The sequence below is a fragment of the Triturus cristatus genome, chromosome 5_2 (genome assembly GCF_964204655.1).
Source record: "Triturus cristatus chromosome 5_2, aTriCri1.1, whole genome shotgun sequence".
In the NCBI taxonomy this organism is placed as follows: domain Eukaryota; kingdom Metazoa; phylum Chordata; class Amphibia; order Caudata; family Salamandridae; genus Triturus; species Triturus cristatus.
The window spans coordinates 151,263,835-151,287,748 of NC_140588.1; positions in this window are offsets into that span (position 1 = coordinate 151,263,835).

A 23,914-nucleotide genomic window follows, 5' to 3' on the forward strand; every position below is an offset into this window, starting at 1 on the left:
CGGAGGCGCGAACCTGACCAGCCAGCTGAGGGAACCGGTATGTCACACATATGCCACATCCTGGACACATACCGGCGTGACACCAGGGGCATCAGCCAGGTAGTGTCGAGCCTCACTGAGATGAAGGGGACCCTCGACAAGATGAAGAACCTGCAGGCCGAGCAACATGCCAGTCAACAACAACACCAAGGACGGATGGAGGCAAGACTGGCTGAGCTCCTGGTGGTGCAAACGGACAAACGGACATGAGCCGTTCACTCCGTCGGATTGCCGACAACATGGGCAACCCTCCCTGTGACACCAGGCGAAGACCAGCACCAGCCACAGGGAGGGAGGAGGAGGAGGAGGATTCGTCCGACGGAGCATCACAGACATCGTCAAGGCCTGCATCTTAGGGTCCCCGGAGGAAGGTGGGTCGTCCACGGAAAAGACCGTGAGAGTCAGCAGACCATCCACATCTCCCAGGTCACCTGGCCTGGCACCTGGCCCTCTGGCGCAACAGCACCTCCTTACCCAATGACATTCTCTGCCACATGGACTTGCTGGTCACAGTCTGACCAATGATGACCAACACTGTGGTCTGGACTCTGATGACTCCAACTGACAAGGATGCCTTCTCCCCCAGTGAACTTTGGATTCTATGCACCCGGTAGAGCACCTTACTTCATCCCCCAAAAGACTCACCCCACCAAAAATAAATACTCTATTTTGTCATGAGATGTTGCTGTCATTTGGCATTATTCACCAACATATGTGTGTGTAAATGTCAAACTATGCCTGTTTGTTGAACTAACTCCACACATCCATACCCTGGCATCGGAGTCTGGTACAGGACACACATGGGTCACAATGTATCATTCAATGCAGACATGGAGCACAATACTCACCTGTGATGGCCTCAAGCTGCTGAGGGGGTGCATGCAATACTGTGCCGACAGACCTATTTGGAAGAGTACCATTAAGGCGTAGAGGTCATGCCTCATTCGGAGGATCCCTGGGAGGGAGTCCCAGGTATGTGTTCCCAGGTTGGAGAACTATGTCCTGCATGCTGGAGTACGGTGGATCGGAAGAATGGTGGCCAGGTCAAGGTTGGATGCTCGGAGATGGCACTACGGGGACTCGGATGACAGTGGTACAAGGTTGGTGTTGGGTCGGGGTTGTGGCCTGCCTCCTGAGTGTGGGTGGGGAGTCTGAAGGTCATACTGCAGCACACAGTGATCCATTGCAGCTATCTCTGCTGGACGGTGATGTGGCTGGGGCGCGGGATGTTGCAGCTGAGGTGTGCAGATGCACCCTGGATGTGGACAAGTGTCCTGGGAGTTTGGAAATGGCTGCCCCGTAGGGGGCAGGGCAGTATTTGACACAGATGTTGTCGTGGACCTGGGGGATGGTCCGTCTTTCCTTGGAGTGGATCTATCTGGAGATCATGTGCATAATGCAGAGGGTGTTGCAGTCTGAGGCACAGATGCTGGTGATTACCATGGCAAATGTGAGCAAGCAATCCATGTTGCACACCATCTTGTGTGCATGGACACTGGGTGCTTGTGCGGGGCTACTGCGGGTGGGACACAAGCAGTTGACCCAGCTGTAAGGGGACAATCCTCAGATGTTGACCTCAGTCCTGTACAAGTCCAGCCTCAGGTGGCTGCTGTTCTGCCATTCATCAATGGATCTCATGCAATCTAGAATATTGGAACTGGTAATGTCTGCGCCCTTGGTGAGGGTGAGGAGCACGTGGCTGTCAATGGCATACGAGTTGATGATGAGGTTGTGTGAGCATGTGATGGTGGAGAGGGGGGTCCTGGACACATTGTAGTTTGACACGCTGACAGATGATACCTCTGCCATGTGCCTCACAACGACAGCATACTACATGCAGAAGCCTTGAGTCCCACTCCCATGTCCTTGCCGGGGTACAGAGCCGGTGGGGAGTAGGAGGGACATGACCTGGTGGGTGTGACAGGGCCTGGAAGGCGTGGCAGCGCTGTGTAGGCAGTCGGAGTTGCACACTCATCATGCAAAGGTGTTGTGTGTGTGCTTAGTGTATGCCTGAGAGCTGGCGGCAGATGTGTGGATGGACATTGCTTGGAAGGTGGCTGCAACATCAGACTGTAGTGTGATGTGGGTCATGCAAGGACATGAGGCTCGTGCAATGTGCACGTTGCATGTGCAGACGGTCCAGCCTTTGGGACAGCGTGGCCGCAACTGTGGCATAGACAAGCTGATGACAGCCAAAGGAATGGGTTGATGGAGGAAGGGAGGAGCATATTTGATGTGTGTGTTGCCAAATCAGGAAACTTTGTGTGCCCTTGCTGCAGTGGCTGCAACAGCAGGCGGCATGTCCTGGGAACTATGCCACAATTTCCACACAAAGACTAGCATGTCAGAAAGTACTACTGCAACAGGTGTATGTCAAGGAAGGAGTGACCGGTTTTCAATGGCACACCCAGAGACAAAGGATGCACAATCCCCAAAGATGACTGACACCGGATCATGAAACTGAAGGCCAAGCTGCGCACAGGAAACACACCCCAGAAGGTGTTGACGGCCCGTTGTGGGGACCAACATACCAAAACACATACACAGCCATGGACGTGATGCAGAATAGAGAATCAAATACATGTAGAACAGCATGCAGGTTGCTAATCTACACATAGACTCATATGCACAATCCTTGACAACCATGCCAGAGATGGCACATGCACAGTGGCAAGAGACCTGCATTGACAGAGATGAGGCACCTTGGAGGCTGAGGAACACCTTTATTAATCAGGCTCACACCTATGGAAATGTATCAATATTAACAGACTCACATGGTCTTTTGGATTAACATGTGGGACCTACACTGGACAACCCCTTCGCACCACAGATGCTGTCAATCCATGGGAGTGGCACACAAGTGAAGGGGGTGAGCCAAACATCCCCTGCTACACACGGAGAGGCTGCAATTCCCTATTGAGCCTCTCATGGGGATGTCCCGCAATATGTCCACCCGTAGCCTCCCGTATGTTTCTGAGGGAAGTTGTACACACATAGATGCCTTCATCAAAATCAACAATCCTATAACAGATGACTGTCACGAAGTGTGACTATCAATTCATGTGAGTCATGCTACATGTTATGTGCCCCATGGTGAGCCGACATGTATGCATAGTAACAATACCTGCACAGGAGCAGTGCCCACACATTACAAACAACTACCACACCCAAAAAGCCTTGCTGCAAACCTTACCCAAAGGAGACTTCTCACCATGTCCGTGCATGTAACGCTGATTCAGCACACGTTGCATTACTCATGAGGAATAGCAGGGGCACAACGATGCCACGAGCAGACAGCATGCGCAAATACCTGGGGATGAGAGACACACAAGAAGTCAGGAAACACATAGTCATCCGCATGCATGGTCATGTACTCTACATGAATAAGGTTGACACCATGCTAGTTATCAATTGAGTGTATCAGCTAAAATGTGTGGAATGACATCAGCACTCGAGTGACACATTAGCACACACCTCAAAGTCACTTCGCATACAGTCAGCTGGACACACACATTGCAACACATGCCACACAAGGCTCCAAGCGTGCACACTCAGACCCAGGGACTCACCATTATGAGAAGAAGTTGCGTATGAGCTGACTCTGGATGTCCTCCTCCTCCTCCTCCTCCTCCTCACTTGCCTCGTGACCAAGGCCCTCATCCTCCACGGGTGGATGTTCCTGCTCATCGGGATCCAGGATGAGTGGCACAGCTTTCTCCACTGCCATGTTGTGCAGCATGCAGCACACGAGGAAGATTTTAAAGACCTTCACCGGTGCATATGGGAGGGACCCGCCGGTCTTGTGGAGGCAACAGAATCGGCTCTTCAGGAGGCCAAACGTCCTCTCAATCACTCGCCTGGTCTGCCCATAGGCGTTGTTGTAACGGTGACCTGCAGCTGTTCTTGGGTTGCGGAGAGGCGTCACCAGCCATGGCATGTTGGGATAGCCAGAGTTCCTTACATGTAAACATCATGTAAAGAAGTGGGTCAGGAGATGCCGTCACATACTAAGATACCGCTGAATACTGGACAAACAGAGTCTACCCACCAACAAGACATGCTCGTTCGTTGTGCAGCTGCAGCATCATTTCTGGCACCCTTCTACGCCTCATGATGTAGGTATCGTGTGCTGACCCTCGAAAACGTGCACAGACATGGGAAAACACCATGTTAGCAAGACACACCACAAGGGCATTAATGGAGAGGTAATGTTTACGGTTACGAAAGGCTACCTCCTGTGCCTGTGGTGGTACCAAAGCCACATGTGTCCCATCAATGGACCCAATTACATGGGGCATCCCTCCCAGGGCATAGAACTCACCCTTGATACCTGTCAACTGCTCAGGAGTTGGAAAATGGATGAATTCATCCAAGTGCTCCAACATGGCTTCTAAAACATCATGCAGGACACGGCTGAACATGGTCTGGGACATGCCACCCACATCAGCTATGGTCAATTGAAACGTACGGGTGGCAAAGAAATGTAGGGCTGACATCACCTTCATCTTGGGGGTCAGCGCAGTCGGATAACTGTGTCGCGGTTGGAGGTGTGGGGCCAGCCTGTTTGTCAGGTCCACAATTAACTGTTGGTTGAATCTGTAGCGGCGTATGCAGTCACGTTCCCTCATGGCAGCCAAGTCTGGCATTGGTCGGGGGAGAGGCGGTGCCCTGCAGAAATTTGGAAGGAATAACGAAGACTGAGTACATTACTACACCAATGTCAATGAACTGAGCACATGTTCAACAGCTAATACACATATGCTACATACAGAGTCTGGTCTGTGCAATACATCCTGCACACGTATGCCAGCCAGGTGATACTCCTACCAAGATCCAGCTACAAAGGTGGATTGTCAAGGTCTACATGACATGCCATGAAAGTAGCTGTGGGCCAGTGTGAGTGAACAGCCAGACACATTACAGGAGTGACATACATCCACATATGTGCATTTGAAGGATGTTATCTCATACAGACAGCTGCCGGCAAGCTAGACGCACAGGTCACATGTCATGGAAAAAGGACAGACCACACACCTTGCCATGAAGGGGTACATGTCAAAAATGATCACACAGATATTGAGACTATGCTGAAATGTCCTAAGCTCGCAAGTCCCTGTTCGATGCATACAGACACACGTTACGTGTTATTCCACATGTGTCCTGGTGTGCGTAATAGTGTGACATGGGCATCTACACACAGACACATGTTGGATGCAGCTACAGCAGATGCCGTTGACGGAACACCAACAGCAAGATCATGGAAACACATGACACACACATGACATAGTCACATCGGGGCACGCTGGTAGTAAGATGTCAGGTGTCATCATCCGTGTACCTGGCATCAGGGGACAGTTGCAGGTGTTGGTGACTGTGCCATGCCAGTGATGCAGTGCTTGACAAGTTTGAACTACATGCACACATGTAAAAGGTCTGAAGGGGAAGTGCGCCACATAGTGCCCCATCACACATGACGTGTACACAGGTCATCACACAACTGTTGGGTTAAAACATGAGGAGACATGTGCCAGCTCACTGCCTGACATACCTAGGCCCTACACATGAAGCACTGCACTGACAATGACTTGATGTCCATCCTTGTGCGAGTCTGACACCTCCATTCCTTTCCTGTGCGCCTCCTATCACCAGTGTGAGCTGTGAAACGCACCGTACACACGCTCTGAGGGCGTGTGTAAGGTTGTATCACTATATGGTTTTTGGGTAGGAGTACACACGTACATGTACACACTGGTCCTATCCCTATGGGAGTGTCGCCGTAGGCGTACGCCATAGAGATACGGCTCGTACCCGCGTGTGTAGGGCCCGTAGCACTATGACCGTGTTGCCGTAGGCGTACGCCATAGTGCTATGGGCCGTACCCGCGTGTGTACGGCCCGTAGCACGATGGCGTACGCCTACAGCAGCACTGCCATAGTGCTACGAGCCCTACACATTCAGGTACGGCCCGTAGCACTATGGCGTACGCCTACGGCAACACTGCCATAGTGCTACGAGCCCTACACACGCGGGTACGGCCCGTAGCACTATGGCGTACGCCTACGGCAACACTACCATAGTGCTACGGGCCCTACACATGCGGGTACAGCCTGTAGCACTATGGCATATGCCTACGGCAACACTACCATAGTGCTACGGGCCCTACACACGCGGGTACGGCCCGTAGCACTATGGTAGCGTTGCCGTAGGTATACGCCATAGTGCTACGGGCCGTACCCGCGTGTGTAGGGCCCGTAGCACTATGGCAGTGTTGCCGTAGGCGTACGCCCTAGTGCTACGGGCCGTACCCGCGTGTGTAGGGCCCGTAGCACTATGGCAGTGTTGCCGTAGGCGTACGCCATAGTGCTACGGGCCGTAACCGCGTGTGTAGGGCTCGTAGCACTATGGCAATGTTGCCGTAGGCGTACGCCATAGTGCTATGGGTCATACCCGCATGTGTAGGGCCCGTAGCACGATGGCGTACACCTACGGCAACACCACCATAGTGCTACGGGCCCTACACACGCGTGTATGGCCCATAGCACTAGAGTAGTGGTGTCCTAGGGGTACGTGTGAAACGCACCGTACCTGTGTGGGGATTTGAAATTTACAATGGGGACACATAAGGGACAAGTATTAGGGCCTACATGCATTCTGGTTGTCATGGATACCCAGTTTGAAGTTCAAATGTTTCCATCATGTTGCCTGGAAAAAGCAGTTGGCCACAATATACATTGTTGCAAAGTGGTTGTTGACTTGAAATGATGCTGCAAATTCGAAAAAATGCTAATGCTGTCACTGGTGTATGTTTAAAGGGATTGGAGGAAACGTAGGATGCAAAGGAGTCTGACCAATCACTCTGCACTCCTGTTACTGAAATAGGCCAGCAAGGCAGATATAAGTCAGGCAGAACCCTTGAGAGGGCACTTGCCTGCACAACCTTTGATTCAACACCACTGCTGCTGCTTGTGATTCCTCTGGCACCATGTTGCGGTCTGTGGAGAGGGCCCAGCCATTCACCCAGGAGGAGAATGAGGCGTTGCTGGACGTCATCCTCCCACAGTTCCCCAGCCTGTATGGTAGACCAGGGGTGCAGGTGAGTGCTGACTCCGCTACCTTTGACTGTGCCCCTTCTTTTTGTGACTGGCACTTCTGGCATTGTGTCCAGGTGTGACAGACATGAAATGTTGTTTAGAGTGGGTCCCGGGGGGGGGGGGGGATGGCTCATGTCTGTCATGCAGAGCATGATGTGGTTCATGAGTGCACTCCTCACTTGCATTGTGCTTATGTGACATTCACTGCATGCTGCATGGCACATTCAGCATAGCTAATCCTCTTGGCCCTTCTTGTTCTATAGTCCTGAGGTGATTCAGTGTTCCCCCCGTGTGACAGGTGACTGTACCCACAGATGTGTGCGAGTTGAGTGGAGCTGTGGTGAGAGTGTCCAAATGATCTGGACATTGATGTGTGTGAATGTTCCTTGTCATGTGGGTGAGTGTCTATGTGGAGTGTTGCACCACAGCTGCATGGAGGAGGCAACAGCTCGACCCATCTGATGTGAGAAGTAAGCCGTGCTGTGTATCTCACTTGCTTGGCTAGCCCCACGCCTGTGACACCCCCCAGGCAAGTGGCACATGTGCAGAGTGAGGTTTGTATCGGCTGTTGCCACTGGCAGGTGAATGATCTGTGCCTGTGTAGTTTGCTGTTGTTGGGTCAGTGGCCTGGGGCATGTGACTGCTTGGAGGTGCTAGCCATCAGCTTTGTGTTGCTTGTGATGTCCAGTGTGTGCCATGATCAGGGAGTGTGTCGCATTCTCATGCCACCTGTGTACTTTCAATGCCATGTAGTGCATTGGGGCTTCCACTGAGCCTAATGTCCCTATGACATAGGTGCTATTCGTTGGCAGCATACTATGCCCTGTTCAACATATCAAAGATGTTCAAATGTGTGTCTCTGTGACATGGAGCAGGTGTAGTGATGTTGTCTCACTTTGTCATCCTCACAGGTAACCGCCTACGAGAAGGGGGAGATATGGAAGCGGGCCGTCAGGGCCGTGAGATCTGTGGAGGGTCGCAGTTGGCGCCTGACACAGGTGAGGAAATGCTGACAGGACATCCGGTGCTGGACCAGGAGGATCGCCCGGTTCCTGCTGGGGGACTCACCAGAAGGCAAGAACCGCGGTCCATGATTGTTGGCACTGATGCTGAGTCTCAACATAGGAGTGTGAGGCTTGAAATGAACAGACTTGCAGCATGCATGACCGATGTTGTGGCCTCAGACATGATGTGCATGAGGGGGAGATATGAATAGTGCGGGGATGGTTGCTCCTGTTGCAGTCAGATCTATCCAGAACCATGGAGCAGTGTGGCCACTACAGTCCCCTGAGACACCTTTTCCTAGGAATCATGTGTGTCATCCAACACTGTGGACATACTCTGTGTCTTCAGCATAGGTTGGGCTCTGTGGCATTTTACCCTGGCCACATTTGTATTTACGTAAAGTGTGCTACATGTGTCCACTGTACAGGGTGACCCAATGTGGCTTGTGCATACTCACTGTGGCCAGTGCCTAAGTGTCTCGGTACAACTATCTGATGATGGTTGTTTGTCAATAATATGTGTGGTCAGCCCCACGAGGGGTAGTTAGAGTGCACTTTGGATTTCATGAAGCCCATTTTTGTGATCCCAGATGAAGAGGTGTAAGTCCTTCCTCTGTCTCAATCACATAGTCTCAGGTAGGTGGGGGTTTGTGCGGCCAAGGCCTACATGTCCAAACCTTATGTCTCCTTTCCAGGTCTGGCCTGTGTGTGATGACAGTCTGAACAGACACTCAACAAGTATTGCCCAGTCATGTTCTGCAGGGTTTAATGTTTGTGCTTTGCAGCATGTGTCTAAAGTTTAAAGACATGGTTCCTGCTCATCCTTTTTTGGCAACGGTGTGTGGTCCAGATGCTGTGCTCGACTGTCCACAGACACTTGCTTCTCTGTATAATTCGATATCAAGTTATTTGCTGTTGTGTCATGCTCTCCATTGTTTCCAAGTGGCATGGTGGGTCAACCAACTGTGTAGTGCAGGGCCTACATATGTGCGTAGTATTGTAGATGTTACTCATGATGCTTTTCATGCTATGCACTGTGACCTATGTAGTTTGGACTCATGTGTCATATGTATACAGGTGTCTGATTATTTCCTGTCTCTTCACCTTGCCCACAGCATTGTCGGGGGACACCGAGGGAGACACCGGCACGGACATGAAGGAGGGATCTAGCACCGGTGCCACCAGTGCTGGGGAGTCTTGCGCAGCAAGTGGCACGGAGGGCGAGGGGAGTCAGGCAGAGGACCTGTCCAGTCCCAACACCGACTATGACGCTGACGGGTCCGAGGCTGAGCTCCCAGAGGGGGCGGAGGCTGCTCCTCCATCTCTCGCCGCCCCCTCCATTCCCATCACCGCCCTCCCACTTGCTCGGGTCCCTTCTGTCCGTGCTAGGCGACAACATGTCTCCTTCGTGCCAGGCACCACACCCCCTGCCCCTGTCTCCCCTGCTGCCATCAATGCCGAGTCTGTGGACATCCTGCGGCAGTTGCAGGTTGGTCAGACATCGCTGCTTAATGTCCTCCATGGCCACACCAGACTGCTGACACAGATGGTGTCGTACATGGAGGGCATGTCAGCAGCGATGTCTGACCAACAGATGTTGCTGAGGTCCATGGACTCGTCCCTGATGGCATCAGTGGGTCTCCTGCAGCGCTCCGTCCCCCCCTACCCCTGCACCATCTACACTTCCCACACCCATGCCTGTCCCAAGCACACCCAGACATCCCCATGCACGCACCCCACCAGACACAGGCAGCACACCAACAGGGAAGGCCAAGCGCACACCTCCTGTCACGCACACACAGGGGGAAGTAGGCACACCAACTGGGTCGGGGGGGAAACGGCAGAAACGCAGCCACAGTGGGAGTCCGCAGTCCTCACGACCCACTTCCTCCAAAACCACTCCCCTTAGCTCCCCTGCCCAACAGTCAGACAAAGAGTCCTTCATGGCCAGTCTGTCCCTCAGCCCCAGTGTGACACCACCCCGCAAGCGGTCGAGGAAGTACCCGGGCAGGGGAGTTGAGTCCCCCCTCTGTCCACACCCTCCCCCAGTAGCGCTGCAACCCATTCCTCTGACCCCCCCCCCCTGGGGCCTGTGGTTCCTTCGGGTGCAGGGGAGACGTGACCGTGTGCAGCGCCATCCTAACCACCACCTTTGGCGCTGCCCCACCCCCTGTGGTGGAGTCGTCCGTCCCTGCACCCACAACACCTACCATTGCCCCTCCTGTCCCTGCGGTGCCTGGTCCTTCCCCCCCACCTGATGCCCCCCCCCTGTGGATGAAAAGGAACTCTGAACTGTGCAGGCAAGCTAGGGGAGACGCGTCCCAATGTGTCCCCCCCCCAGGAGTTCGCATATGGACTGGCCTCTGGGCCTTGTATATAGTGTACATTTCAATTCAAATATTATTTTTATGCTGAATAACGCATTTTGTTTTTCATTTGCACACTAATGCTTTTCTGGTATTGCTGTTGGTGCTGCTGCTCCATGAGTTGGGGTGGTGATAATGTGTTAGGTGTCTGGGAAATGTTGTAGTGTGCTGCTCATGGGGTGGACCCTGGTATCTGCGTGCCATCACAAGGTCTCTGCAAATAATCTTTGGTCATGTAAGCTCTTACTGTATGGTGACATTGTCCCAAGGAGTGTTCCTTCCTCTGTGGCACCTGACATCTTCCCTGCAGGGTGTTTCCCAACTGTTGTGCTGACCTGTGTCTACATCTCCTTGGTGTGTGACGGATCCCTCCAACTTTGGCCCTGCATGCTCAGCAATGTCTCTGCCTGCATTGTCTGTGCCATCCTTGGTAGTCACTGTACTTGTGTATGGAGTATGTTGCCATGGCTTCATGTGGACATGGTCCCTTTTCCGCGCTATGCATGTGTGTACTCCCAGCCTAGCACACATGTGTTACTTGTTCTGCAGGGTATTTGGGCACCTGACACACAATTGTGGGCATTGTATCTGTGGGTACTCCACCTTTTTCCTTCCCTGGGAGGCAACAACTTGTTGGCTGCCCCAGCACCTGTACATTCCTATCAGTCCTGGAATGTGCGTGACAGTGTGTGTTCGCTTAGGCTCTCTTAGTTTAGTAGGGTTTAACATGAGTATACAGTCTTGTTGCATGATCTCAGTGTGTGTATTGTGCTGCCACCGCCAGGGGTGGGTATGCACGTGTAATTTGTCATCACACCCACATGTGGTGTGTCATGCAGTGGGGGAAGGACATCCATCCTCATGGGAGTGAGACACTGCTGTCAGTGATGTGTTGTCATGGCACTCTCAACATAGTTGCACATTGTGGATGCCTTCATGCACCCATGGAGTTTTGGTCATCGGAGGATGATATACACCCCCCCCATGTCTCTGTTCACTGCTGGGAGTCCTCTGCACCCATCCCTCATATGTCTGGGCACTGCTGGGAGTGATAGGCACCCACCCCTCATATGTCTGGGCAGTGCTGGGAGTGATAGGCACCCACCCCTCATATGTCTGGGCACTGCTGGGAGTGATAGGCACCCACCCCTCATATGTCTAGGCACTGCTGGGAGTGATAGGCACCCCCCCTCATATGTCTGGGCACTGCTGGGAGACCTCTGCACCCACCCCTCATATGTCTGGGCACTGCTGGGAGTGATAGGCACCCACCCCTCATATGTCTGGCCACTGCTGGGAGTCCTCTGCACCCACCCCTCATATGTCTGGGCACTGCTTGGAGTGATAGGCACTCACCCCTCATATGTCTGGGCACTGCTGGGAGTGATAGGCACCCACCCCTCATATGTCTGGGCACTGCTGGGAGTCCTCTGCACCCACCCCTCACATGTCTGGGCACTGCTGGGAGTGATAGGCACCCAACCCTCATATGTCTGGGCACTGCTGGGAGTCCTCTGCACCCACCCCTCATATGTCTGGGCACTGCTGGGAGTCCTCTGCACCCACCCCTCATATGTCTGGGCACTGCTGGGAGTGATAGGCACCCACCCCTCATATGTCTGGGCACTGCTGGGAGTGATAGGCACCCACCCCTCATATGTATGGGCACTGCTGGGAGTGATAGGCACCCCCACCTCATATGTCTGGGCACTGCTGGGAGGGATAGGCACCCACCCCTCATATGTGTTGGCACTGCTGGGAGTCCTCTGCACCCACCCCTCATATGTCTGGGCACAACTGGGAGTGATAGGCACCCACCCCTCATATGTCTGGGCACTGCTGGGAGTCCTCTGCACCCACCCCTCATATGTCTGGGCACTGCTGGGAGTCCTCTGCACCCACCCCTCATATGTCTGGGCACTGCTGGGAGTGATAGGCACCCACCCCTCATATGTCTGGGCAGTGCTGGGAGTGATAGGCACCCACCCCTCATATGTCTGGGCACTGCTGGGAGTGATAGGCACCCACCCCTCATATGTCTGGGCACTGCTGGGAGTGATAGGCACCCCCCCTCATATGTCTGGGCACTGCTGGGAGACCTCTGCACCCACCCCTCATATGTCTGGGCACTGCTGGGAGTGATAGGCACCCACCCCTCATATGTCTGGGCACTGCTGGGAGTCCTCTGCACCCACCCCTCATATGTCTGGGCACTGCTGGGAGTGATAGGCACCCACCCCTCATATGTCTGGGCACTGCTGGGAGTGATAGGCACCCACCCCTCATATGTCTGGGCACTGCAGGGAGTCCTCTGCACCCACCCCTCATATGTCTGGGCACTGCTGGGAGTGATAGGCACCCAACCCTCATATGTCTGGGCACTGCTGGGAGTCCTCTGCACCCACCCCTCATATGTCTGGGCACTGCTGGGAGTCCTCTGCACCCACCCCTCATATGTCTGGGCACTGCTGGGAGTGATAGGCACCCACCCCTCATATGTCTGGGCACTGCTGGGAGTGATAGGCACCCACCCCTCATATGTCTGTGCACTGCTGGGAGTGATAGGCACCCCCACCTCATATGTCTGGGCACTGCTGGGAGGGATAGGCACCCACCCCTCATATGTCTTGGCACTGCTGGGAGTCCTCTGCACCCACCCCTCATATGTCTGGGCACTGCTGGGAGTGATAGGCACCCACCCCTCATATGTCTGGGCACTGCTGGGAGTCCTCTGCACCCACCCCTCATATGTCTGGGCACTGCTGGGAGTCCTCTGCACCCACCCCTCATATGTCTGGGCACTGCTGGGAGTGATAGGCACCCACCCCTCATATGTCTGGGCATTGCTGGGAGTCCTCTGCACCCACCCCTCATATGTCTGGGCACTGCTGGGAGTGATAGGCACCCGCCCCTATGTCTCTGTCCACTGATGTGGATTGTAGCACGACACCCACCCACCCGCCTGCACCCTTGGTGCAGTACACTGCTCACCTGGGCATACACATCCCCAATATACTGGTCAGATGCTGCACCAGGCCCTATCTCATCATTCGTGGCGTGTGTACGCTTTATATCAATGATTTGCTGGTGCCCTAGGGGTACGCGTGATGCGCTCTGTACCCACGCTCTGAGAACGTGTGTACGGGTCGTACTGTGGTAAATATTTCATTACCGGTACTATTTTTTATGCGGTAAAATCTAGTAAGAATAACTCAGTAAATATAAGAGGCAGAATCCGTGGTATTAGAGGTTCTAAAAGGCTTTATTCCTTTACAAAGGAAATACAATTCGAATTGCAGGCTTCAAATTCCATCACCACGAAAGTTCAGGAAGGAAGGGCATACATTATTGACAGGTAATCACTTTTATAAGAAATGCATTATAGTGTAACAGATGCAGGAGGCGTAACAGTTGATAAGAGAGATAAAATATGCATACGTAACCAAAAAGGCGGACATATAGGCGTAATTTAGAAAACGTCATTATACATGATGTCACAAGTGGGTGGATCCATAAGAGAATCCTGCAATGTCAGCAGAAATATTTGGCAGAGATGCGTGCGCAGCCGCATGACGTGTGATTGACGTGCAACTAGAGGGTGAAGGGGACTTGACATTTAGCTCTACATGTGGAGACAGAAGTCTGAGGGGTCATGTCAACCTAATCCCAAATCATATCTAATATCTTATGTTTAAAGAACTGTATTATCCAAAAGGAAAGGTCTCTCGGACGGAATCTAATCTATACTGACTGTTAGTGTGTGTACGAGCGTCTAAGTGTCTACATGAGATGCGAGGGGGCAGGAATCTTCCATGGTAACAGGGGCTATGAATTACTTGCATGAGGACAGTGAGGCCTGGCCCCTTGCAAGGTAGCTGGAGGAATGTTTACCTAAACTACTAGACAGGAATGCGTTAGATGAGGAGCGGAGCAGATAATCTTGAAGGTGAAATACAGTTTTTGGCAGGCAACAGGCTGGATCAGGCACCGTTAGCCGCGCAGGGAGTAGGACAAAGTTCATGGATACAGATGCAGGCTCGGACTGAAGCTTTCAGAGGCAGAAGGCAGGGAAAGGCTTGATGGCAGAATTCAGGGCCTACTCGCCTGAATCTGTGAAATGTGGAAAGTGAACCTCATAAAGTCGGTGGCCTTTCATACCTAGGAATGGAATATCTGACCCATTCATGGTGGATCTGATAGAGGACATGTTGACGGTGGACGCACATGTATTTGCGTCTCCAAAACTGGAACTGGAGGGAACATACATGTACTTATAGCATGCACATGGAGCCGTTGGGGTCTACGATAGGGGACATAACTGATCACAAAAATTCATATTTCCTCATTCCCTCCTTGTCCCCTACGGACCCTCAGGAGATATCGATCTTCATCAATCCATCGATCTGTTCATATAGCATCATTTGTTCTTCTTTCTTCTTCCGGGATTTTGAACGAAAACTTGGAGGTGGGATACACGATGTGGCACACAGGCCACACATCGCTGGCCCACATTGTAGACATAAGCAGAAACTGAATAGTATGAGAAAGCCAATACCTAGGAAGGATAGGATCCTCCATCCCCAGGCTGACAACATGCTCCAGAACCAACCGGACCAAGTCCAAGTGCCTGGGCTCTGGTGTATCTGGCTTATAATCTTATGAAGGCGGGTTATGGCTTTATATACTGACGGTGAATTTTCTGGTATGAAAATGCAGCAACTTGATCCGATGACTCTACAAGCTCCGCCCCTATCGGCCAGGATGACGTCAAGGACAAGACGATTTTGAAGCACAACAATCCGCATAGCAGACTGCTCTTCTGTTAAATTGCCTAAGGCGGAAGTAGTCTCGTTTACTACTGCTTCAAGGGTTCTAGTTAATCTACGTATCAGCTTACTATTAGTGACTGTACCTATATAGGGAAAGAAACCTTTATTGAAATCTGTATATTGTTCCCATGCCGTTTCAGTGTAATCGACAATCGGGAGATCTCTCTGCTGTCTATTATGTACTAAATGGGTATTTCTGTGATAATCAGGAGGAGCTAGGAAAACAGGTGGCAGAAGGAATGCTATGTAACAGGTACCATCCCAGTCTAGAGGTAGACGTATATATGCGGTCTGGCCACATATGAAGTAGGAATGACGGGAAACTCTAAATGTAGATTTGCCTTGATCACTGAATTTTATTACAGTGGTGCATTTACTATGGCCCATGTGTATGGAACCATTCTTTCTTACACATAATTCCCCTTTAACTGGGAATACTGACATAGCGGGCAAGATTGGTGTGGCTTCGGATTCAACATTCAGGATCATGAGGTTAAGTGTAAAATTACCTAATCCATATACTTCATTTTCTAGATCAGTTCCTGTTCTTTTGGGAAGTCCCTCCTTGTTAGGGTAGCAGACTTTAAGCAACACTAGGTTCAGGTTTCCCCATACCCAGTTGTCTTGATAAACTGCGGAATTTGAATCTAGGGAATTAATCAAACTAAACCATGCTCCACAGGAGCCATTGTGTGTGGAACTGGAGGGAACATACATGTACTTATAGCATGCACATGGAGCCGTTGGGGTCTACGATAGGGGACATAACTGATCACAAAATTCATATTTCCTCATTCCCTCCTTGTCCCCTACGGACCCTCAGGAGATATCGATCTTCATCAATCCATCGATCTGTTCATATAGCATCATTTGTTCTTCTTTCTTCTTCCGGGATTTTGAACGAAAACTTGGAGGTGGGATACACGATGTGGCACACAGGCCACAAATCGCTGGCCCACATTGTAGACATAAGCAGCAACTGAATAGTATGAGAAAGCCAATACCTAGGAAGGATAGGATCCTCCATCCCCAGGCTGACAACATGCTCCAGAACCAACCGGACCAAGTCCAAGTGCCTGGGCTCTGGTGTATCTGGCTTATAATCTTATGAAGGCGGGTTATGGCTTTATATACTGACGGTGAATTTTCTGGTATGAAAATGCAGCAACTTGATCCGATGACTCTACAAGCTCCGCCCCTATCGGCCAGGATGACGTCAAGGACAAGACGATTTTGAAGCACAACAATCCGCATAGCAGACTGCTCTTCTGTTAAATTGCCTAAGGCGGAAGTAGTCTCGTTTACTACTGCTTCAAGGGTTCTAGTTAATCTACGTATCAGCTTACTATTAGTGACTGTACCTATATAGGGAAAGAAACCTTTATTGAAATCTGTATATTGTTCCCATGCCGTTTCAGTGTAATCGACAATCGGGAGATCTCTCTGCTGTCTATTATGTACTAAATGGGTATTTCTGTGATAATCAGGAGGAGCTAGGAAAACAGGTGGCAGAAGGAATGCTATGTAACAGGTACCATCCCAGTCTAGAGGTAGACGTATATATGCGGTCTGGCCACATATGAAGTAGGAATGACGGGAAACTCTAAATGTAGATTTGCCTTGATCACTGAATTTTATTACAGTGGTGCATTTACTATGGCCCATGTGTATGGAACCATTCTTTCTTACACATAATTCCCCTTTAACTGGGAATACTGACATAGCGGGCAAGATTGGTGTGGCTTCGGATTCAACATTCAGGATCATGAGGTTAAGTGTAAAATTACCTAATCCATATACTTCATTTTCTAGATCAGTTCCTGTTCTTTTGGGAAGTCCCTCCTTGTTAGGGTAGCAGACTTTAAGCAACACTAGGTTCAGGTTTCCCCATACCCAGTTGTCTTGATAAACTGCGGAATTTGAATCTAGGGAATTAATCAAACTAAACCATGCTCCACAGGAGCCATTGTGTGTGAACGGATACGGAAAGAGGGGCAAAACTCCCTTATAGTTCTGATAGGGAGGGAGTCGGCCACATATCCAACAATTTGTAGCGTTGCTGGTCTGATGGGAATGATGTAACATACTAATAAAAGTGTTGTTGCGCAGCGCAAATCTATAAGACAACTCATGCGGAGGTAATTCGCTAAAAGAATGTTCAGCAGTAACATTGTAAGCATGTTTAGAAATAGGGTAATACATGTGCAGCAATATACTAAAAATGATGATCAGAAGACTTAGAGAAAACAAAATTAATAATGTTACTGTGCAGTGACTACGAAGTGATTTACAATACGCATGCTTTTTAAGCTGCATCTGTTGATTTCTTTCTCTATTCCGGTCTAGAGGATACATGTCAGAGACAAATTCAACCGATTCACCTTGGAGAGGACTTAAACAATCAAATTGTCTGACTTGCTAGACCTTAATTTTAGTTTATAAAGTTCCGTTTTCGTGGGTTCAACCAAGGGGAGCTTTGAGTCTGTCTGTGAGGAAATGCAGGGCTGAGTGTTCACACTGGACGGTAGTCCATAAAATTTCTTGATATGACTCGAGTGCAACCACCCTTTACGTCCCTCGATCTTCACGGCTGTCCTTGTTGCTAGTAGAACAAGTTTTGGCGATTTCCACCTAGGCTCCAGTTGGGTCTTCCGGTAGAAATTCCGCACTAGGACCAGATCACCTGGAACCACGTCATGGGGCTTCACCTCAGTGTTATCGGGAAAAGCTGCAGCTACCTGTGAACGACAAGATTGTAGTGCAGACATCAAGGAAGCCAGGTAATCTGTCAGCATATTACAGTCAACATCAGTGATTTTGCGAGGTATAGGCGTCCCCCACATATTTGGTGGTCTACCGAAGATCACCTCGTACGGGGATAGCCCTGTTCGAGAATGTGCTACCATTCTCATGTAAAAGAGTGCAACTGGTAAGGCTACTATCCAATCGACACCTTTTTCTCTACATATTTTGGACAATCTAATTTTCAGAGTTTGATTATGGCGTTCCACGAGACCTGCTGCCTCGGGATGTCGGACACAGTGGAATTTCCATTGGTAGCCTAACAAAAGGGAAACATGTTTCATGAGTTCGGATGAGAATGGCTGGCCGTTATCTGAGTAGACAACACGTGGCAAACCATACCGTGGGAAGAATTCTCGAACTAACTGTTTGGCAGTAGTCGGGGCAGTGTAATCTGAAACTGGGTAGGCTTCTGTCCAACGGGAAAGAGCACAGACAACTACGAGAACATATTTGAATCCTCGACATCGTTCCATCTGGATATAATCCATCTGGAGGACTTCAAAAGCATGATCGGGAGGTTGAAATCCACCCTGCTCTACGGGGATGCTTTTACCTGGATTAAACTGACAACATATCATACAGGTACGTACTTTCTGTTTGGCTGCTGCTCGCAAGTGTTTGTTGAACCAAATGTGTTGAATACTGTCTAGCATAGCTTTTTCTCCTAGGTGCGCTGGACTATGTATTGTGTTAATGATGACTTGAACCATGGAATCGGGAAGAAACCATATAGATTTTTCCTTCGTCATCCATCCTTGATCCGTTTGGATCCCTCCTAATTTAGTCCATTTCTTTATTTCTTCTGGTGTAGCGTGTGTCTGTATGTCAATTATATCAAGGGCGGGATCCTTAACCGTCATGCAATGTGTTGGTGTCGGAACTATTGTCTTTGTCGCGTCAGTTGTATGAGTCTGGTTCTGAGCAGTCTGTTTAGCTGTTCTGTCAGCTAGGTCGTTACCCTGAGAAATGATATCGGTAACTTTTGTATGGGCTTTGCATTTCATAATTGATATCGCAGTAGGTAGATGAATCGCGTCTAATAGGGCTTGAATGAGGGGTCCGTGTTGGATGTGGGCACCGTGAGAAGTTAGATAACCTCTCTCTCGCCACAGCACACCGAAGTCATGGACGACTCCGAATGCATAACGTGAATCTGTGTATATGTTGACTTTCTTATCTTTGGCTTGAGTACAGGCTTGTGTCAGAGCGATGAGCTCTGCTGCTTGAGCTGACAAAGTGTTAATACAATTTGTTTCAATGACTTCAGTGTCTGTTGTGACTGCGTAAGCGGCCACTAACTCTCCCGTACTTGTTCTCATACATGAACCATCTACATACAATGTCAGGTCCGAATCTGATAAAGGGATATCTGTCAAGTCTTGTCTGGGTTTCGTCGTGATAGTAATGACTTCAATACAATCATGTGCTAATGGATCTGTTCCGTTTACTGGCAACAGTGTGGCAGGATTTAACGTATTACAACGTCTGATTTCTATGTGTGGCTGAAACAATGTCAATTCGTAACCGGTGAGTCTCGCTATAGTCAAGTGTTGTGTTTGTGTGCGGTTCAAGAGAACCTCTACTGCGTGTGGTACTTGTACTGTCAATTGATGTCCTAACACTATGGCATCGCTTTGTCTGATTGCTAAAGCTGTTGCTGCCACTGATTTCAGGCACGCAGGAAGAGCCTGAGCTACTGGATCTAATGTACTAGAGAAATAAGCACATGGTTTGTGTGATCCTGCTTGTTCCTGAGTGAGTACTGACAAGGCAGTACCTTCGCGTTCTGTAACAAATAGTGTAAACAGTTTATTGTAACATGGTGTTGTTAAAACAGGTGCTTGGCATAAAGCTTTCATTAAGTTTTCAAAAGCATGTGTATGTTCTTGAGTCCAAGGGAGGACAGTCGATGTGGCGGCCTCCTGTGTTGTCAACTGGATGAGTGGTTTTGCTAAAAATGCATATTGAGGGATCCACTGCCTACAGTATGAAGTGAGGCCTATAAAAGCCCGCACCCCCTTTTGTGTCTTGGGTGGTGGCATGTTAGCAATTAACTGGATGCGGTCGGGTGTAAGCTGTCTTCCCTCCTTGGACAGCGAGTGCCCAAGGTAGACAACTCGCGGGACACAGAATTGCAGCTTAGAAGGGGACACCTTGTGCCCCTTGTCGGCCAGAAATTTTAAAACCGTCAGTGACGCTGTTTCACATTCAGGTTCGCTTCGGGCGGTGATCAACAGATCATCGACATATTGAAGCAAGGCAGTGTTAACTGGCATGTGGATACTGTCAAGTTCTCGTTTTAGTGCTTGGCTATAGATGCTGGGGCTTTCTGTAAATCCTTGAGGTGCGCGTGTGAATTTAAAACTTCTTCCATTTAAACTGAATCCGAACAGATATTGACTTTCCGGATCTATTGGGACGCTAAAGAAAGCATTCTTGAGATCAATTACAGTGAAGAACGTTGCTTCTGAGTCAATAGCTGTTAGTAATGAAGAGATATCTGGGACCACAGGGTATTGTGGTACAATACATTTATTTAATTCGCGCAGGTCAATAACTAATCGATACACTGGGGGTGCTTTTGGATCCGTTCTTTTAAGAATCGGAATTATCGGGGAATTGCATACATTGGAGTCGGTTTCGACAACCACTCCTTGTGCAATGAGTTCGTCAATGATTTGCAGCAAAGCCACAACAGCATCTGGTGGTAACTTGTATTGTCGCATTCGTGGTAGTACTACTCCTGTTTTTAGTGTGACTCGATATGGTGTAATGTTCATGCAACCAACATCAGTGGGGCCTTGTGCCCATAAATGTGTAGGTAAACTCTGCAGCCGGTGATCCATGTCTCTGGACACGTAGTGACCTTTAAAATCACGTAAAAATAATCGTACTCCTTCCGGAGAACAACATATTATAGCTCCTAGAGCTTTCAATGTTTTTATACCTAACAAGTTTTCCAGACATGATTTAGTAAGCAATAAATCTGTAGTACGTGTCAATGGACCAACTGTAAGTGGAAGAGGCTGTGTTACGTCATTAATTATAGGTTTTCCTGAGAATCCAAGGGAAATATTTTGTGAGCCTGAGAGGGGTGCCCCTGGAACTTCACTGCGTCGTATAGTTGTTCTGCTTGCCCCTGTATCAAGTAAAAACTTTCTGTCTTCCCCTAATAGTTCACTATGTACATAAGGTCCCTCTTGATCTACAGGAACCTCAATAAGGGGTAAGCCAACTTCCCTCTCTAGGCTATTTCATGTGTATCGCTGATAATCGGGATAATCTGCTTGTGCATACTGGTACATCTGTTGCGTTGTCGCTTGTGTGGCAGCAATAGGCTGCGCTGGTGGTGGTGCTACGGTCTGTTGTGGAGCTGCCTGTTGCGGAGCTAGTTGTTGCGGAGCTGACCTATGTTGTGCATGCTGAGGAATTTGTTGTTGATTCTGATCCTGTCTAGGTGGACGTGGTCTTTCCTGAGTTCCACCCGTGGCGATATTATGTTTCAGAACTGGACAATCGTGTATATAATGACCTTGTTGTTTACAATAGTTACATGTCCCTTTAACTGGACCTGTTGAATCACCTTTTTGGTGACCATCAGCTGGAACTGACTGAGCAACAAGCATTTTCATTTTTGTATCTTTCATACGTCTTTGTTCGTGTTCTTGTTCTTCTCTGATTCTATTGTGGTGATATTGTAACATCTGTAACATCTGTGACGGGGTGTTACCCTGCCAGGTACTCTCAAATTTCAATACTCTATTCTTAACTTGCGGTAGGGAATTTTCAACTAATTTTGTCACAAACAGATGTGGATATGACTCGCTACTTGCTTTTATGCCACTATTTATACCAAAACATTTTTCAAATCGGGAATAGAAATCACTAGTGTCTTCATCTTGCTTTTGTTTACAGGCTGAGATTGCACCCCAGTCCTCCTTTTTCGTAGTTAATAAACGTGGCAGTACCTGCACTAGTAATCCTGGTAGTGCTGTAGTCTTTTCCCCAAGCCCTGCTCCTGCAGCTCGGGCCTTTTCTTCGTTTTCTAATGCTGTCCAATCTATCTTTTGGTCTCCCACCTCCCATTCCTTTTCTTTGAGTTTCTCGTAAACACCGGCAGGCATTAACACTTTCAGTATTTTCATAATGTCGGGGTAGGTATACTCTCCCATGAGTAGCATGTCTTTTATCTCTCGGTGGAAACCTGCTGGATCCTTGTCATGGCTGGGTACTACTTTCTTCATTTCTAATAATTCGATTTTAGTTATAGGCGTGTACACAAACACGCGTGTAAAGTTATTACCTTCACCTCTGATTGGGTGTACTTCGCGTAACGGATTCAGTCTATCTATGTGATACATTTTTCTTCCCATAGTGGGAACTGGAACGTGTTCTGGGCACACGAAAGTTATATACTGGTTTCGAAATTCTAGAATTTCTTTAATCAAATCAGTACCTGAACCTCTCCATTTATTCGTGAGTAGTTCTATCAATATGTCAGGTAAGGGTCCTGGATCGGAGTGTTGGCTTTTATATAATATAAGGAGGTGTTGAATCATGTATATACTAGCTAAACGCTGTTCGTCTGGGGCAAGATTCAGAAACGTGTGTGCTAGTGCATCATCACTGTATTTGCTGGGACTGTCAGCCCATTGTACTGCTGACCCGGCTAATTCTTGTTCATCCATGGAATCGAGCATATGGTACCCCCTTCGATCTCGGAGTAATTTATCAGCGGCTTGGAATAGGTGTTCAGGGGACCTTGTATTTAACATAGGGGTTTGAAAATGTCTATTACATTCTGGACGTATCGGACATATCGGATCATTGAAGCCTCTAGTATTATTATGGGGTCTTCCTCTACCTACGTAAGCTATCGTTTCTATTTGTTCTGATTCTTGCTCCTCCTCTCCCTCTGATTCAATTCTGTCTGCTTCTCGTCTTTCTTTATGTATTCGTTCTACTTCCTTGCGGATTTTTCGATACATGGTGATTATACACGCCTGTCTATCATGTTTCTCGTCTGATATGTTCTGACCCCATTTGGCAAGTTTTTGCATGGTATCATGATCTGCCTCAGGCCTGTCTTGGTTCCTGATCACGCAGTTTATGAAAAAACGTAGTAGTTGTCTTTGGACATCCACTTTCTGGTATTCCATAGCTTCGTTAATACTTTCTGGGCCCCGCCCTGTTTGGACAAAGTGATATATATTGTCTAGGTGGTCAACCATTCCTGGTATCGTCATTAAATACAATGTAGCTCGTCTTATACGTAGTGATGATATTAGCAATCTGTCCTGTTTACCTGGCACTGGGTCGTATCTACAATCCACAAGGTGTTCTTTAAACATGTCGGATGTCACTAGATGGGGTGTACGTTGGAGTGCTAAATCTCTAAGGGTCTGTTTATTTCGCGGCGGTGTGGCAAACATGTCCGTCGTACCTCCTGTAGCACCATCTGAGGTGCTGGGCAAGAAAGGATTCGTTGGACGTAAGATAGAAATTGTAGATGCGGGAAAAACAGTAGAAATGGACGGACCTGTTGGAACTAGTGCAGGAGTTTGTTGCTGCGGAGATACAGACGGATGCTCTTGGTGTTGAACACCATCGGCAAGCGGTGTGTGTGGTATGGTATTAGCATACTCGGGAGCTACGTCATCTAAATAGGAGGAAAGGAAAACGTCCTTTGCTGTTTTAGGATGTGCTTTTATCGGGAGCAATGGAGGAGTCAAGTCTTTTGGTATTTCCGGGGTAGCCTTAGGTAGTCCTTCGGCCAGAAG